Source organism: Salvelinus sp. IW2-2015, linkage group LG18 (genome assembly GCF_002910315.2).
Source record: "Salvelinus sp. IW2-2015 linkage group LG18, ASM291031v2, whole genome shotgun sequence".
NCBI lineage: Eukaryota > Metazoa > Chordata > Actinopteri > Salmoniformes > Salmonidae > Salvelinus > Salvelinus sp. IW2-2015.
The window spans coordinates 65715591-65723286 of NC_036858.1; the positions used below are offsets into that span (position 1 = coordinate 65715591).

The 7696-nt window shown below is 45.6% G+C and overlaps 1 pseudogene; it reads right to left on the reverse strand.

Annotated features, from left to right (window-relative positions):
* Positions 1 to 1661: 1661 nt before the first annotated feature.
* LOC139029211 (coiled-coil domain-containing protein 57-like) overlaps positions 1662 to 7696 on the reverse strand; it is a 34840-nt pseudogene continuing 28805 nt past the window's right edge.

The following is a 7696-nucleotide window of genomic DNA, read 5'->3' on the forward strand; positions in this document are numbered from 1 at the left end:
CCATGAGTGGCTCCACTGTCCACTGATTGAGAAACTTTTCTCAGTGCAGAACAGTCCCTGGTCAGAGCCTTCACCCTGTCACCTCTGTGATCTGGCCCCAGACACAAGGTTATGTTCCACATGGCACCCTATTCCCCATGTATTGCACTCATTTTGTCCAGGGCCCGTATGACTCTGATAGTGCAGCCTATATAGTAGTGCACTATATAGGGAAAAGGGTGCCATTTTGGACAGATACAAGGCCACCAGTTGGGCAACCTACCTCCTCCTCTGTGGCCAGACTGCCACGCTGTCTTTACTTAGACCTCAGCTATGTGAAATTATAAACACTATTATTATCTCATACAAAGAGCCTTACGGTCTGTGGTCTAGTTAATACATACTGATGTACATGGCAGGTGTCACTAACCTTGGTGTGTGTGTGTGTATGGGGGTGTGTGTGTGTTGTGACAGAGTAATACTAGACTTCCTGTGCCAGATAATCTGCTAAGTGCTAAATGCCCAATAGAATGCAGACACACAAGTTGTTTTATAATGGTGTTGTCACGACTCCCACCGAAGGTGGCTCTCCTGCTTGTTCGGGCGGCGCTCGGCGGTCGTCGTCGCCGGTCTACTAGCCGCCACGATCCCTTTTTCCTTTTCTTTTTGTTTGGTCTTATTGGTTGCACCTGTCCCTTATTTTGTTTCTTGATTTATGTCTATTTAAGCCTGTTAGGCCCGCCTATGTTCGTGCGGGATTATTTTCTGTTAGTCGGGGTGTGCGTGTTTGTGTTCCTGTCCGTTTTGTGCCCTCTGTTGGGTCGGACTATTTTCTGTCTGTTTATCGCCTATGGTTTTGGGCGTTRGTGTGGGAATCTCAATAAAGACGGTTTTCCCCAGTATCCTCTGCAAGTGACTCTGCACCCACCACTCCAGGCGATTGTGACAGGTGTGACTCACAGAGTACACCCAGAGAGAAAAAGAGAGAGATAGAAAGAAAGAAAGAAAGAAAGAAAGAAAGAAAGAAAGAAAGAAAGAAAGAAAGAAAGAAAGAAAGAAAGAAAGAAAGAAAGAAAGAGATAAGAGAGAGGCAGGGATTGATATAAAGGGTTACTCTATTGCCTGGCCAAGTGAGATTGCCCCAAAGGGCAGGTGATTTTCTTTTTTTTTAAGTCAAGAATTCCAGGAGCCTAAATCATATCTTTTCTGGTTCTGATCTTTCTGGTTCCTCCCCATTGTATAAGTAAAAGACAGACAATTAATGGCATTCATGGTTGTCGGGCAAGTTGAGCCTGCTCTGGGAATGTATTTACTGATAACAACCAATATAATAAGAATTCCAGTAGTGATCTTTCTGATTCCACCCCTATGTGTAGGCACTTCTGCCTGTAAATAGCTAATTAAGATTTTGGGCAAGTGATAATAATCTTTGGGGAAACAAAAAATACTCGCTGACTTGCCAATGGGCAAATGCTTTTCAGACTTTAATGTCAATCCATGAAAGAAAGAAAGGAAGAGTTAAAAAAAGAAAGTGAGAGAGATCTCACCTCTCTCAGAGCAGCTCTCCCGGGTGTTGAGTATGGAGGGCTGAGGCCTCGGTCCAGTATCTGCCACATCTCCCTCAGTGACCTTTCTGTAGCCACTGACGACAGCAGCAGAGTACCCGATGGGCTGAAATGGGGTCATGACCCGAGGTCCAGCCGCAGGGAACTCTGTGATTGGCTGAGAGGAGGAGGATGTGTGTTCTCCTTAGTGCTAGGACGCTGAGAAGAGAGGAGAGAAAGAAGTGAAGATAAAGTGTTGAGAAAAACATTTTTCCCAGCATGTTGAAGCTGAGTATGATTTCAGAGCCATGTTTCCTCTATTGCTAAAGTTAATACGCCTTTATAGCCCAGACATCAACTCTGTATAATTATCAAGTAAAGTTGAGAGGCCTAGCTCTTGCATCATTGGTCCTCAAGTCAGGTGGTATCAGACAGTTAGACAGATATTACTGTTACCTCGTCTGACTTTGTCCTTATGCTGCTGGCCCAGGGTTGATGACCCTGTCTCTGTCTCCGCTGTCGCTCTCTGAGAAGAGAGGCCTCACCAATTTAGGGCTCCCTTTCTTGCTTTCTGTGGGCATACTGCAGTTCCTGTAAAGAAACCTCGGCTTACTGCGGATCCCGGAGAGAAGGGCTTATTCCAGTTCCTGGAGTGCTTACTGCAGTTCTGGAGAGAAACGTGGCCTTACTTGCAGTTTCCTGGAGCAGAAAACATGCTGTACTGCAGTTCCTGGAGAGAAACGTGGCTTACTACAGTTCCTGGAGAGAAACGTGGCTTACTGCAGTTCTTGGAGAGAAACGTGGCTTACTGCAGTTCCTGGAGAGAAACGCGGCTTACTGCAGTTCCTGGAGAGAAACGCGGCTTACTGCAGTTCCTGGAGAGAAAAGTGGCTTACTGCAGTTCCTGGAGAGAAACAATCCCTCTGATGGTCACACAGAGTACTGCACTACGTTTTGAGTCCTAACCTGAGATATGACAATGTCACTTTCTCACTGCTGTCTCGTTGACATCAAGGGGTAAGAGGTCAAAGGTTAGGGGTCAGAGGTGAGAGGTCAGACTTGTGTGTTGAGCTGGTACTGCAGTTGTTCCAGGGCAGAGAGTCGACCTTGCTGGTGCTGGGTGTCTCTGGATGGGTCTCTCTCTGGCTCTATAGACACTGAGGCCAGGGAGGGTTTGGGAGCAGACTGGAGAACAGAGAGAGAGAGAGAGATAAAAGTGTGAGAAAATAGAATGGAGAGGTGTGTGTGTGTCGGGGGGTGTGTGTGAGTGTGTGTGTGTGTGTGTGTCGGGGTATGTGTGTGCGCATGTGTGAGAGGAGGCATCCAGAGTGTTTGTATTTTTCGCCCGGCCCCTGGGGCTGCGTGTGATCTTTGCTGAATCCCCCATAATCCCGCAGAGCAGCGGGGATCAGGGTGCCCGGCGGGGTGGAAGAAAAACACAGGGGAGAATACTTCCTGTCCTAACTGTCAACAATACCACACTACCCCATCAATCACAACACAGCTGGACACCCCACCCGACCAATCCCAAAACAGCTGGACCACACCACCCAACCAATCACAACTGGACCACACCACCCGACAAATCACAACACAGCTTTTTTAAATTAGCTAACACAACGTGCCATTGGAACACGTTTGGAATACCAATTCATCCCTTTTTCAAAATAGTCAATAGTGAAAATATCAAAACAAACCCCAAAAGCTGAATGAGTCAGTCTTTAGTCCATTAAACATCACCACTGAATATTCAATCTTTCTGGAGGCCTGCTGGCCCTCTCAGACCTGCGCAGGGTCTGAGGCACTGTGTCAAAGCTTCTGTCCCACTCCCAGTACCTTCTGCCACATCCACACTTGTTCTTGTTTCTTTTTTCTGTGTGTCCAGTGGCAGTATGCCTCTGTCCTGAGCGTCCTCAAACGTCTCCTGTGTTCTCAAAAGGTTTTGTCTATAGAGTTGATACACATCCCCATCTTCTGTCCTGAATGTATATGACCGAGGCGGACCCTCCTCCCATACAGTAGCCTTTCTATCCCATGAATCCAGACCCGAAATCAAACCACATCCTGAGCTGCTAACGGTGACAACACTCTAGCAGTTTTGTCATYGAGTTTTTGTCTTGCCTTCAGCTGTAGCGCCCTGTCCTTCACAGCTAATGGTCAGTCATTCAGGCAGAAACTGGGCAACCTGGAACGTAACTTGCGTCCCATTAAGATTTCTGCAGGTGACCGGCCACATTCCAAGGGCGCTGCTCTGTAAGACAATAAAGCCAAGTATGGATAAGCCCCACTGTGTGTTGCCTTTTTAAATTTTAATTAACCTGTTTATTAACACTCTTCGGGGGACAAATAWCGTAGTTTTTTTACAGCTTTTTTGCTACATATACATACATTTTACATATCCATTTGACATACATGGTACTTTTATAGAGCAGTCACATAACAATAATACATTACCAAACATAAGCTCTTTAATCTCAACCCTCAGCCACTCTCAGCCCATCCCACCTATCATTATAAAACACCCTCGATTGATGTCCATGTGCCATACACTTTTCAATTGTGCGGTGATGTTTTACAAAATGTTTGAATCTTTCTAATCGTATAGTATCCACAGATTGTGAGCTAAAGATGAAAATCTTTCCTACAGGTACTATTATATTATTTATTGACTGACTATGGCTTTCCAAATCACCCAACACTGTTATTTGTAAGGTTCATTTTAAGTGCATGTTGTGATTTTTTAACCATTCCTGAACCTGTGACCAGAAACAAGCTACATAGGGGCAATACCAGAATAAATTATCTGTTGATTCTGTCTCTTCGCAACTAAATCTACAGAGCTGAGATTGTTGTATGGCCCATATATCATTCTGTTGGTGGCAAGAGTGTGCAAGTGTTGAGTGAAGTGTAGTTTTTTGTAACAGTTCATAAACCATGTGCCATGGAATTATTGCCTTTTTTAAGAGTCTCTTCACGATTTGCACACCATTTTCAGTCTTTGCGTTACTTTTAGGATATAGAGGACTAGAGGTTATATGTCTGGACTCATAATGCTCTGCAAACATCTCAAACTCACTGCAAGCAAACTGAGGTGCATTATCAGAAACCACCACTAGGGGAATCCCATGCCTAGCGAAACATGATTTCAAGTGCAATTAATAGTGGACCCCCAGACCACACAATCCTCCACATACACTCAAACTAATTCTAACCCCTCAATGACCCTTTCCATGGCCTTGGGAAAGAGCTCAGGGGCAGATCTTATGCCAAAAGGTAACCTCTTAAAGGAATATCTTCCAAAGGGGGTATTGCCTCTACAAAGCTTGGTGCTGTCTGCATCCAACTTGGAGAAATAGTGTGCACCAGCCATTTCACACACTATCTCCTCCCTCAACTTGGAGAAATAGTGTGCACCAGCCATTTCACACACTATCTCCTCCCTCTTGGGAATCTGAAAATGCTCCCTTTTGATACATTTATAAAGGTCCTTGGGGTCCATCCAGACTTTCAGAACTCCATTCCTTTTCCAAACACACACCATGGCATTGACCCAGTCTGTTGGCTCCTCTGTTTTCACGAGCACATTGAGTTTCACCATTCTTCCCAACTCCTTCTTTAGATCCTTCTGTAGTGGCACCGGAACTCTGGGTGGTGCATGAATCACTGGCTTGGCATTCTCTGTGAGAGTAATAGAGTGAATAAGAGACAACGCTCCAAATCCTGTGAACACATCTGAATACCTTTGAGCAATCTCCTCGCCATTTTGATTACTTGTCAACCGTTTAACACTGTGCAGCCAGTCCAAGTCATTAATGGTGCACACTTGCTTAACAAGTCCCAACAACTCACATGCTGTATCCCCAAAAGAGAATCATCCCCCTCTGGTACTATCACAAACATAAGTGTGTGGCTTCTTGCTTTCCCCTTTACAGTTAGCGGACACAAACCTTTAGTCTCAATCGCTTGGGCATTGTTGAGAGCCACAGCCTTTGCATGATGACTGGTTTGTGCTTTAGCTCATGAAAATCCCTCATATTGATTAGGTTGGCTTTAGCTCCTGTATCCAGCATGAAGGTCAAACTTGTACCACTGACCACGAATGGGTCAACCCAGTGGTCACTAGCTACAGTATGGACCTGTGATGGTTCTTGCCCGTCATCCATGCAATCCACAGTGCCCACAAACAAATCACTTTATTCATTCTCCTCCTCCTTCAGACAATGGTGTGAACATTTTGTCCCCACTACTTGTCCTTTGCTAAAACACATTTTTCCAAAAGTATTTTTCCCCTTGTACTTGTAGCAACATTTTCCAAAGGCAGGACACTTCCTGGCCTGGTGCCACACCTGTTACAATCATATTGCTTGTGGCTTCCTTTGATCAGTCATATTGCTTGTTGCTTCCTTTGCTCATAGCGCCCCCTTGTGTTCTTGTCTACAAAAGCAACTGCTGCACTTTCCACCTCCCTAACAGTGTTTGCTGGTGTGGAGCTAAAGGTTTTAATATGCAATTGTGCCAGCTCATTTGCCTGACATATTTTTACTGCAGTGTTCAAATTTAACTCACTTTCCCGCAGCAATCTTTCTCTAACTCTGGGGTCACTTATACCAAACACAATCTGATCTCGAAGCATAGATGAGGTTAGGTCTACAAAATTACACGTCTGTGCTTTTAATTTCAAATCTGTAAGAAAGACGTCAAACATTTCACCTTGCTGTTGAATACGACAGCGAAACAAATAACATGAAAAGAAAGGAAGATGTATTGATGTGGTTCTGAGGGATGGTTTACGACACTCTTTTACTCCAGGTGAGTTACCCTGACTGGAGAGAGTCAGTACCTGTTGCATGAGCGAGGTCAGGGCAGCCTCCAGGTGAGTTACCCTGACTGGAGAGAGTNTGGAGAGTCAGTACCTGTTGCATGAGCGAGGTCAGGGCAGCCTCCAGGTGAGTTACCCTGACTGGAGAGAGTCAGTACCTGTTGCATGAGCGAGGTCAGGGCAGCCTCCAGATTAGCTAGTCCAAGCTGTAGCGTTGGCCACCTTTTCCACTCACAGACCACCTGCAGAAAACATCATGTAGACAATGGCTATGAGTTTTATGTTGTTGTCATTTTTTATACTTACAACACCAAGACAAATTCCTATCATCATTGATGAATAGAAATAAAAGGTATTTTGCATAGCAGTAGACTGAAACACAAGTAAGCACCATTCTCAGATCTCTAGTTAGAAGTTGATGAAGTGTGCCAGGTGACACTATTATCTCTGTCCTAGTACCACTATATAGTATACTATTGAAATGTCTCATTGAGGGAGCGGATGTGGTTCTGGAGGTATGTGTTGACGGAGTCGATGGGGGTGAGTGTGGTTGCCGGATAACGAAAGCAGTGTTGTGGTCTGGTGGAGCCCTCTAGTGGTCCTCTATGCACCAGCACCTGGCCTTCAGCTCTGCTACCTCCTCTTCTAGAACCTGGGTGTACTCTGGCGTACCTGCCGCTGGTAAACACAGAGAACACACACACACACACACAGGTTACTCAGGCATGTGTGTGACTGAGTCACGATTATATTACTACCCTTCTCTATATGCTAGAGGTTGAGGGTTATGCCTCCACAGCCAGTCTATTACTAGCTAGCTGTAACCATAAATACTCATGTTACATTTTAACTGTCTGTCTGTGTACATTAATACCCTTCTTACAGGTCGGCACTCGGCTGTGTGAAGGGTTAGTGTTGACACCTGTTGGCCTGGGCATTAGGCTAGTTAGGGTCTATCAGCAGAATGATAGGGTGGTAGCGGAGGCATGTGATAGTGATGGTTTTTAAGGGTTCTGGTAGGGTGCGCTTGGTTCTTGTGGTGGGATGTGATTGGAATGGGGTCTGGTGATGGATGGGGTTAGGGATACAGCATGCATGGTAGATTTGTTTGTGGTGCAGGAGGGGAGGGGATGGGATGGGAGGGGGTGTCGGTGTGAGCGAACACAGAGTAAGCAGTGACACATGCTGGTGATGACATTTCTTGGGCTGGTGCTTTAGGGATCTGTCAACAGGTTGGCGTTGAGGTGTGTGTTGATCCAAGACTGTCTGGAACTTCTAGGGGTTGCGAGTAAACAGTGTTTATACCTGGCTGTGCAGCGCTGTCAGTGGGCTTGGCTGTGCAGCGCTGTCAGTG